An 11,608-nucleotide genomic window follows, 5' to 3' on the forward strand; every position below is an offset into this window, starting at 1 on the left:
GTTATAAAACAGTTTTCAAAAATCTGTAAAAAAGCAAACAAAAGTGAATCATTATAATAATTTTAAGCTTCATGTGAATATAAAATATAAAGGTGCTTATAAAGCACTCGGACCACTGCATGGCAAAAAATAAGCTCACAATAAATGATACACAATAAATCATAATTTTGATTACTAGTTGATCTTTCTGTTTGTAAAGCAAGCAGGTAATAGTATAAGGGTGAGAATCAGCTGTCTATACGAATGCCTACCTTTATCTAAATCCATGCCCTTATACCTTTCAAAGTCTTGAAATGGAGAACCCACTTAAATATAATACCAAAATGTTCAAAACAAATGAACAACAACAAATCACCAAAATAAACCTAATATCTCTTTCAGAAAAAGGAATTAACTTCTGATAATGTGTACCCAACTTCAATCTGTATCTTGCAATTATATATTTCTTGTCATAAGACAGACCAATTCACAATAATGTAGTCACATGACTCTAACCTGTCAGTGCAATATGGCATCAAAAGCGAAACAAAAGTCTACTTAGGGAGAAGTTGGGTAAAGAGCTCTTTAGGCTGACCTTTTGTTGATAAGTTGATGATGTTCTCATTAGCAGCAACCCTGCTGTTTGCCCTCAATAAAAGATAACACCCTGCTGTCAGCTCAATTTCCATTTTTGTGATTTAATGACACAATTATATTAAAGATTTTTTTTAAATAGATTAGGGTTTAAGCAAAGATAAAAATGTTTTTATAATTTTCATTCTGTGTTCCCCCAAACCAAACAATATTTTTCACAATGTGTGATGATATAGAATAAAGCTGACAAAGAGGTGGCCAATATCCAAGTGACATTTTTTAATATGCTTGTTGCTAAAGAGAACAATGTGTTGCTAAACTCTCCATTACACAATAACTTTTTTCTATGTAGTGGAGCTAACATTATTTCCCATAGAAGTATCACTTTGGTTTCTTTCTACTATGAAAAATATTACATCTCTGTTTTTTGAAACATGAGTAATTCTTTTTATAATTAAATTAAATGTGGATGTTGCAGGAGTTTGGTCATGAGATTTATTTTCTGAAAGGAAGTCTATCATTGTGGCAAGAAGAAAGATTAAAATCTGGCAGACCTTTGTTTAAATTTTGGCTTCACAACTTATAAGATATGTGACCTTGAAGAAGTTATAATCTTACCTGGAACAATATTAGTTGTTTCATTCAATTAAGTAGTGAATGGAAAATTAGATAATAAATATAAAGCACATGGGCTCATGATAACTGCTGCCAAAGCATAGACTGTTTAACTTGGGACCTCTAAAGCTTTAATGAAAGAGTACACTAAGGAAGGTGTTTCTTGTACTGTTGAATCTGTGATCTTGATATGAAATACTTAAATTATCTATAAATTATGATACATAATTCTTTCTGTGGCAAATATTTAAGTTTGTTTATCTTCATTATGGTTTAAATTTATGTCAATAAAATACTATTGGGATATTTCTCAATTGCATTGGCCTATTTGTTTGTGAGAAGAAAGACATTAAGAAAAACCAGAAGGAAAAATAAGTAAATATCGAACACATATGGAAGAACATTGCAGACCTTCCAGTTTTAAAATAAAAAGGAAGCCATTATTAGCCTGTCCTCCCACCGCACACACACACCTTCACAGAGACATGAGAACTTAGAGAAGAAACGGCAGACCTGTGCGGGTTCGGGGGCGACAGCAGACTCATAGGACAGAACAAATCCTCACTGTGCCAGACACTCCACAACAGGGAGTTGGTGTCCTGGTGTGAACAGAAGAGCCATTTTTGATTGCTGAAGTATTGGGAATTGGGGTAGAAACAAACACTTTTATGACCCAATGTGAGACACCTCAGATCTTCCCAGAAATAGTGATGGCCAGAGTTTGCAGGGATTCAGAAGTCCTTCCTAACCAGTTAGAGACAGAGAGCAGGGTAAACCTGGAAACATCTATTTTTAGGTTGCATAACCATCTGGTTTTGTGTAACTATTATATGATGTATTACCATTTCACTGTGTTAAAAGCAGTGAAGATTTGCTCTTTACAAAATAGCATATAAATATATATGTGTTTAATACACAACAAATTGACAATGAAGTATGTGAATCTAGAGAAAAAAAGCTCAGGAGTACATAAATATCTCCAAATGACTTCTAAAAGTCTTAATATTACACTTCATTTTGCTATACACCGAATATATATTTTTTAAAAAGCCTTTCAACATCCTAAGCATTAATACTCTAATATGCTTAAATTGACAAATTTAAAATCCCAAACTAATTCATTGCATGCATACTGTCAATACTTCAACTAAAAACATTTTAAATCATTTTTGTTCTTATGTGAAATTTATTTGCACTTATTATTGATATATTGTGTTTATTATATAAAGGTAAACATTTTAATTATCTAAGTTGAAAATTTAACCTTTAATTTTTTTCTGAACTTGCATAAAAGTAATGGTGTGTTATTTGTTTGCATTTCTCATTCTGCCAGTTCAACATTACCAAGCAATTTTGAACATAACTAAAAATCTTCATAGAATTCATCATAAAAATTTATTTTATTTTATTATTTTTTATTTATTTGAGAGAGAGAACATGAGTGGGGGCAGAGGCAGAAGGAGAGGATCCCGGAATCATGACCCCAGCCGAAGGCAGACATTTAACCGACTGAGCCACCCAAGTGTCCCTCACCATATATATTTAAATAAGAAGAATAAAGTACTGTTCTTTCTAAGCTAAGTGTTGAATTTTCCTGCATTTTTTCCTGTTATTTGTTTTTTTAAATTTTACTTCCAGTACAGTTAACGTATAGTGTTATATTAGTTTCAGGTGTACAATACAGTGACTCAAAAGTTAAAAATAGAACTACCATAAGATCCAGTAATCACGCTACCGGGTATTTACCCCCAAAATACAAAAACACTAATTCAAAGGGATATATACATGCCTGTGCTGCAGCATTATTTAAATTAAGGAGAACCAATGACCATTACTTCAATTTTAGACTCTCTTTTTAACAATCTTTTCCAGCAAAAGTTATTAAAATGAAAGGATGTTCATATTTATATTGTTTTATATATTGGAATTGAAAAAAATTCTTAACTTTATATTTCATTTAGCCAACTATCTCTGATCTCCTATAACAAAAAACCATAACTAAAGGGGGTCTCTTGGGGTGCCTGGGTGGCTCAGCCAGTTAAGCATCTGCCTTCACTTAGGTCATGATCCCAGGGTACTGGGATCAAGTCCTGCCATCTGGCTCCCTGCTCAGTGGGGAGACTGCTTTGCTCTTTTCCTCTCTGCCTGCTGTTCCCCCTGCTTGTGCACTCTCTCTGTGTCAATTAAATAAATAAAATCTTTAAAAACAAAAAAGTGGGTCTCCTGAAGATAATTTATAATAACAGTTCTTTGCTGTTTATACTGACTCATATTTTTAACGTACTTCTTCCTTTTATCTCAATGTTCTCAACCTTGCTCCTTTCTATCCTTACTTCATACATAAAACTGAGTGTTGTCTTCCCCAATTCAAGCTGGGCTCAATGTCATCTTCATTCACTACCTTTATCTCACACTTTACTTTTACCCACTCTAGCTTTACTGATGTCACCACTGGACTCCACTTCCCAGCAATTCCTGCATGAATGCCAGTCATACCCAGACATTGAAAGCAACTGATTACGTCAATGGAAACTTTGTCAAATGTATTTATAAACATAAAGACAAGAATCATGAAAAAAAAAATCTTTAAATCTTCCATGATATATCTAAATAAAGAAGTGCCATTTTCAAATTTTTAGATTACCAGACCTTCAAACTACTGGAATACATAAGTAGAATAATGAGAGACCTCACAAGTTTGTATTTGGGAAACCCATATAGTACACAAAATCCACTGTACTGATTCCATAATATAGATTATCAGGATGTAATAATCTAGAGTTTGTGGAATTCCTATAAATTATCATGTAGTCACAGAATAAAGCTGTCTTAAAGATATCATTTTTAAAAGACCAATTAGGTCATATAAATAATGAATAAATAAGACCTAAAGCTCATTTGAGTTATCAATTGCCCACACATATGTAAGTATATATTTTCATATAAACTAATATGAATATTCCTTTTGTCCATATATCAATATGGGATGAAATACAAGGGTGTGATGAAGGCAGAAAAAAAATGGCCAAGGTGGGGAGATCCAGGAGCTTAAGAATAGTAAATGTTCATTTAATATTACGATGTTATAAATGAATGACAACCCTAAAAGTTAATAAGCTAGTTTGTTGTTACAAAATAAAAAATGAAATGTAAATGTATGATAGACATAGAGAATGCTTTTATAAGTGATTAGTAAGTTCATGCTATAAATAAACAATTGATACATATTATACATCATTTCAACCTATGTTATTGTCCTGAAAAATATATATGCAGACACTTGCACACACACATACACATATCAATGACATTGTCCCAAGTCTCTGAGTTTTCCTCTGGTTTTGTCTGAGGATCTAACTTCAGTACAGTGATATAGACATGTAAGTTGTAAACACTGAATTAACACATGACAGAATGCATAGAGAAAATAGGCAAGAGCAAAAGGTAAGCGATAGCACCTAGTAAGTTAATCCAATCTTGACATTTAGTGGAAATAAGACTTAGCTGTAAGGCTTCTCTTACAAATCCAATGTAAGTAAGTAACAATAGATTCTATTTAAGATGTAAATTGTAATAGTATCTAACATTTAAAAAAGAAACTAAAACACTTGGAAGTATATTCCTATCTTAACCATGGGGAGTCAAAAAATCATACTTAAGTCTCTATTCTATTCTTTCAGCTATTATATTGTTTAAATGGTTTTCCAATACACTAACACCCAGAAAGGAAGAGAGAAACTTATTATAATAAAAAAGGATGCCCTTTTTTGAGAAATCAATAGGTAATTTTGTTCACTGATTTTTTTCTCTTCTCTTTGCCCCCAGGTATGTAAAGAGAAATAGTTCTATATTAAGGCAGTAGTCTCAGATTTTTGCACATCATCAGAAGTTCCTTAATTCAAGGCTATGCATGGCCATTTGTCATATCGCAACTAATGAATTTAGGCATACACTTTTACAAATTCTCTAAGAAAGGGAGAAAATTTTAGAAATCAACTTTAGAATTTCTTTTAGTCTACTGTGATTTAACAGAATCTTCTTCTTCCAACCTTCCTGGCAAAGCTCAGTACAAATATATTTTCATTTAAAAGATATTTGGAGGTTCTGACAAATTTCAAACATCCAGTCCACGTAGTAATTTTTATTCTTACAAATGAGTACATGTAGTATGTAGAGCATTTAAAATACCCATACAGCATCTGCAACAACACTTTTCTTAGATGGCACAACTTTATTTAAATACATATTTGCTGCCTTAAAGACACAGTGATTCAGTCTTAGGATAGAAAACAAAGCCACATAATAATGAAGCAACCGAAGGACAAGGAGAGCAAGATGGTGGTTTGAGGAGAGTGCTGTGGAGAAGAGCACAAGAGGACAGTGCTGACACAGCAAAAAATCTGGGCCCACTTCGTAATCTGGCCCAAGATAGCCTGAGGAAGACAGCACAAAGTTGTTGTGCTTGTTTTTGCCACAAATCATACATCACTGAAGAGAATGCTTCAATTAATTTAAAAATTAATTTAAAATTAATTTTAAAATAATTAATTTTTAATTAAAAATAAGTTTATTTTTAAATTAATTTAAAAATTAATTTAATTAATTTAAAAATAAATAATATTTTATGTGGGATCATTACTTAATGTTGGTTGAGAAAATTAAATTCTAGCTGGAGAAGCAGAAATTCATTCGTTCTTTCTTTTTCTTTTTTTAGATTCGAAGTAAATGAAAATAGCATACTGGCTGACAAACATAAAATTAATGTCTTTTAAAACTTTCTATTAACTCTGACTACTAGAGCCACATAATACCCCTAATGTGTGGTGAATTAATTATGTCTGAATATGGTCCTTCTCAGAAAATAGTTTTTAATTGTTGAATGTTTTTAATCTCAATAGAATTGATTTGCATTTAAATGAGCAGTCCTTCAAGTGATGATCTGCTTAGATTTTTTATTAACATAAAATTATTGAGTATAGACTTACCTCAGAAATGCTGCAGGTTCAGTTCCACAAAAATGGGAATATTCCAGTAAAGTGTGTCAAATGATTTCTTTTTGCTTTCACAATGCATATAAAAGTTATGTTTACACTATACTGCAGTATATTCAGTGCCCAATAGCATTATGTCTAAAAATGCACATACCTTAATTAAAAAAATACTTTGTTGTTAAAAAATGCTAACCATCATCTGAGCTTTCACGGATTTGTAAACAAAAATCAGAGATTACCTTAACAAATATAGTACTAATAAAAAGTTTAAAATACTGTGAGAATTTCTAAAATATGATACAAAGAAACATAAAGTGAGCAAATGTTGTTTGTTAAATGGTGCTCTAGTCGGGGTTGCCTGCCACAAGCCTTCAATTTGTGAAAAAAAAACAAAAAACAAAAAAAACAAAAAACCCAAAAAATAACAACAAAAAACCCTGCAGTATCTGCAAAGTGAAATAGGACAGAGTGCAATAAAATGAAGCATGCTTATTCCTGTTTCAGAACATACAGAAATGATGTTTCTGTATGTTATTTGTTTGTTAAACAAATTAATATATACTTTAAAACTTATTTTCTGTGTGTTTAATAAATTAACTAAATACCCTTAAAGACATAACAGAGTTTCTATTCTAATTTAAATAATCAACTTTTTTTTTTTTACTGTTTCTAGTATAATTAGAATGGGATAATTGTGTATGTACTAATAGCTAATATAAACTAATCCTCAATTATCACCAAAATTTATTGAGACTACAATATTTTCTATGTGTATGTGTTAATCATTAAAAGCCACTCAACATCATCTTTATAGGATTATGGGAAATACATGCACTTAATATAAGCATTAACCTATAAATTTAGGTAAAATGCTAAAAATATATTCAAAATAACAGAAAAAATAAAACTAATTTTGAAAGACATGAAAGAATACTGATGATTATTTAAAATATAATAAAAAATATAGCTTGAATGAAGCTCTCAGATCATCCTGGCATTATTTTTAATTCAAAGGAATGACAACAAACATTTAATTTGTTAAGCCACTGCTATAACCCATTACTAAATTTTGAAAATTTCTTGTTCTCTCTTTCTAATCTACTTCCTTTTCTTCTACTTCAATTAGAAAGAGTAATGCATCAATTTTAGGAGAAAACAAAAGAAATAAAATGAAAGATTATTATGTATATGCATGTACATTGATCCTATTTCTAATAGAATAGGAGTACACCACCTCTAATAGCATTCTGTATATAATAGGATGTACACAAGTTATTGTTAACTTACAGCTGATTTGACTTAGCTCTTTGATTAGGGTATATGGAACCATGGTGCTGATTACTGGACAAGATATCAATGAAATGTGTTAACACTGACTTATAAAATGCTGCTTAAAGCCGTGAAATCCCACAAGGTATTCCTTGTACCTGCAGCTTGTTTGTATCGAAAATGCATAAACTATATTTTCTACATCTACATCTGTTTTGGCTTGTGACCAAAGGGATAGAAAACATTTCAGTATATACGTGCCTTTGTTTACCTGAAACTGGGAAACCTTGAATATTTTGGTGGTTTGTGACCCAGAAATGAAGTGCTTCTTTTGCAACTGAGCAAAGGTATGCATGGATGTCTCAGAAATTCTTTATTTTTCTAATGTATTCTGACTCTTTCTCTAACAAAACAACCATAACTGTTGAAAATTATATTAAAAAATTAAAATATCTATCAATTGCCCTTAGGGTACATGGCAAAAACATAAATATTTGTTCCAGAAAATCTTCTAAATCTCAGTAAGGAGAGGGAAAGTCTCATGTATTTTCACTGTGATCTATTACTTCCCCCCTCCTTCCCCTAGCCCCCACTCAGGAAATCCCTGGCTTGTGTAGCCAAGATAAAGAGTTTCCTCTCCTCTCAGGTCCCAGTCTAAGGTCATGGTGTCCCTCCAGAATGGAAAGGCTACCAATATTTCTTGTCTTACTTCCACTCTCACAGTTCCCATATTGTAGAAGCTCCATTCCAGGCAAAAGCAGATGAAAGGTTGTGGCTCCCTTCTCAATCCAGCCCTCTGGTAGGGTGGAATATCCACCCCAGCAAGACAAAAACACTGGGCACCAATCACCCCTGTCACAGGTTGCCCACAGGGCATGGCTTACATAATGGTAGAAGCAAGTCGAGAGGACTAGGGACTATTGCCCCCACTAGTGACCCACACAGAAAGAAAGGCCACCACTCTGAAAGAAGTAAACTACTCTTTCTACCTCCAATCGTGCAGCAGTAGTGTAGAAGATTATACCATGAAGAAAGGCACACTCACTGCTTTCTATAAAGGGAGTGAGTTTGTTTTTAAGAAAAGCTAGCTTAAGAGTGCTGTTGAAAACAATGGACATTTTGTGGTAAGAAATTATGAGGAGTCTGGTAGCTTCATGTAGCAACAAGCTAAATCATTAACCAGTTAGAAGTTAAAACAGAGAACCAGGGTAAGAAAGAGGTAAGAGCCTTTATGGAGTCAAAACAGTCATGAGACTGGACTCAAGACTACCCTTGAAAGGGGCCTCAATTTAATTGGGTCAGACTGTAGAGCAATTTATGCCTAAGACATAGACAAAACCAATAGACTTTTCAATGGGGAGGTAGTGAACCTAACAGCTGGATGTGATACCTGTAGAGATGAATCAGTTAGATTTTTACAAAGTTATCAGAGAAAGCAGCAGCCAAGAGAGTCCTTCTAAACCACTATCATCCCAGGGTGACTGTGTGCCCAAGTTTGTATTCTCTGAGGAAAGACATCACAGGATACACATTGTGGGGGGAAATAGATTTCACTGAACTACTCCAGCCAAGTCACTGGCAAATAAAATGACAATAACAACAAGCCCCAGAAGTGGGTTCAATTTAAAGCTGCTTTAGATTTAAATATTACGGGGTTGGGGTGAGATGGCAGAGAAGTAAACTGTCCATTCTTCAACAACATATTACGAAACACTGAAACAAACAAACAAACAAACAAAACAGGAAAGTGTATCAGAAGGCAATAGAAATCTTTGAGAAAAGGCAAGGTGTCAACTCAGCAGACATAGACTTAAAATAACTACTGTAAATATGTTCAAACAACTAAAGATAACCATGATTTAAAGAAGTAAAAAAAGATAAGATGATAATGTTTCATCAAATTAAGAATACTTACAAAGAATTTAAAACTGGGGGCCCTCAGTGGTGCAGTTGGTTAAGCATCCAACTTTTGTTATGATCTCAGGGTCCTGGGATTGAGCCCCACGTTGGGTTCCGCACCCAGCAAGGAGTCTGCTTAAGGGTTCTCTCTCTCTCTTTCTCCCTCCTCCTGCTTGCAGGCTCTCTTCTCTCTAAAATAAATAAATAAATAGTCTTTTAAATATTAAAATTATAACAAAAACCAATGGAAATTATTGAGCTGACAAATATAATATTTGAGATGAAAACTTACTATAGCAGCTCAACTGCCAGTCTGAGCTGAGACTGGCAGGAGAAAGAATCAGTAAACTTGAAGACAAACTGATAAAGACTATGCAATCTAAGGAGCAGAGAGGAAAAAAAAAAATGAAGAAAAAAGAACACGGACTCAGAAAAATGTGGGACTCCATTATACATGGCAACTTAACCATGAAGGGAGTACCACAGGAAAGGAGAGACAAACAGGGATGGAAATATATTTGAATAAATAATGGCTGAAAATTTCGGAAATTTGATGCAAAACATTGCTCTACCAAACCAAGAAGCTCAACCAACTCCAAGTAAGATAAATGCAAAGGGGTCCTGTGCATCCAGCTATGGAAAAGTCAAAATATTAAAAGACAAAGAGGAAACCTTGAAAGAAGGGAAAGGAAAACAGATTGTCACATACAATGGAACCACAGTAAGATTAAAAGCCTTTTTTATCAGAAACCCTGGAAGCCAGAAGACAGTGGGATGAAATTTTCAAAGTGCAAAAACAAAACAAAACAAAGATGTTAGCAGGCCTATCTTACAAGAAACTAAAGAAAGTTCTTCAGGAGGAAAGTTCATAATACCTGCTAATAATTAAAATCCATATAAAAAGTAAAGAGCATCAGCAAAAGTAATTATTTAGGGAAATATAAAAGTTATTATAGTTGTTAATTTCCTCTCTTTTCTTCTAGAACTGATTTAAGAAGCAATTGTGTAATATAATGGGTATCTAATTATACTGTTGGATCTATAGTATTAAGAAACATAACAAAATTTATTAACAGCACAAGGGTAAACAATATAGATAGGTACAGAGATGTACTACAATAAGGAAATGACACCAAGTAATAATTTGAACCCATGGGAAATAAATGAAAAGAAGCAGAAATTGTAAATAAGATAATTTATGTTAAAAATTATAAATAAATTTGTTCTCCTATCAGTTTTGTTAAAGACATAAAATCATATAAATTACATAAATATATCATACTTACCTAATTTTAACCATGTATTATTTGGTTTCATATATGTACAGTATAATTTTATACATATTATATACAACAACAGCAGCACAAAAAGGGAAAGTAGGAATAGAGCTTTGTAGAAGTAGTATTTCTATATTTCACTGAATTTCAGTTAACATAAATTCAAAGTAGCTCATTAAGGTGTTCATTGTATGCATAGGGCAATCTTAAAGAAAACAAATCCAAAAAAATATATTGAAAAATCCTTACAAGGATTAAAATGTTATAACAGAGAAACAGAGGCTACTCACAAAAGACTATATATTACATGAATCCATTATCACAAAATGCACTAGAAAAGGCAAATCTGGTAGATCTAGAAAGTGGACTTATGGTTACATAGGTCTTGAGAAAGATGGTTCAAGGGATACAGGAGAGACTAATCAGCATGAAATTTCTTTCGGGGGTGATTACAAATGTTCAAAATCATGGATAATGAGTACACAACTCTAAGAATATATAAAATGCTATTGAATTGCACACTTTAAATGAGTGAATTTCATGGTGTGAATTATATCTTACTAACGCTATTTAAAAAGAAATAAAAATATAACTTGCATTTCTGTGTTCATAACTTTAATGTTTTGTAACATCCAGAATTCTTGTTAAAGTTGACTTCATTAAATGCAGAAACATAAAAAAAATTGTTATGCTAAAGAAGAATGTACATTATAAAACCAAAATGTGAATTCCAGCTGCATACTAAGATAAAGGATTTCAGCATTTTTTAATATTTTTTATGTTTTGTCATATCAAGAACATTAGCTTTCCAAATCTTAACTTACTTATTCAAAATTAAGGAAGTAAATATATTAAGTGATGGAAAACACCCATCTTTGACTAAATGTAAAATTATCTAGGACCTGCAGAAAAATGTGTAAGTGCACACCTTTTAAGGTCCTTCAACTGGGCCAATTTAATTTTGGATGAGAGAATAGACAAAAA

The sequence above is a fragment of the Martes martes genome (genome assembly GCF_963455335.1).
Source record: "Martes martes genome assembly, chromosome: 1".
Taxonomy (NCBI): Eukaryota; Metazoa; Chordata; class Mammalia; order Carnivora; family Mustelidae; genus Martes; species Martes martes.